This window comes from Plasmopara halstedii (genome assembly GCF_900000015.1).
Source record: "Plasmopara halstedii genome assembly, contig: Scaffold_614, whole genome shotgun sequence".
NCBI classification, from domain to species: domain Eukaryota; phylum Oomycota; class Peronosporomycetes; order Peronosporales; family Peronosporaceae; genus Plasmopara; species Plasmopara halstedii.
The window spans coordinates 1,745,216-1,745,501 of NW_020187532.1; positions in this window are offsets into that span (position 1 = coordinate 1,745,216).

A 286-nucleotide genomic window follows, 5' to 3' on the forward strand; every position below is an offset into this window, starting at 1 on the left:
CAAAAATTCATTTCACTTCCCCATCCCGGTAATTAATCTTGACGCAGCCAACGCTTTGATACCCTCAAGCTTACGAAATCTCGCCAGCTTCATAAAAAACACAAACACGACCTCCCAGATCCGCTTCTGATTCAGTCCATTTTTCATTACACTCATATCAATGTTCTTTACTTGCACTCGCAGATGAAAATCGGTTTCTCATTCTTAAATCTCGCGTTTTGAACATATACATCACACCATTCTTTATTGCTGGCACGAAACAAATGACCAAAATTGCACCCGTAAG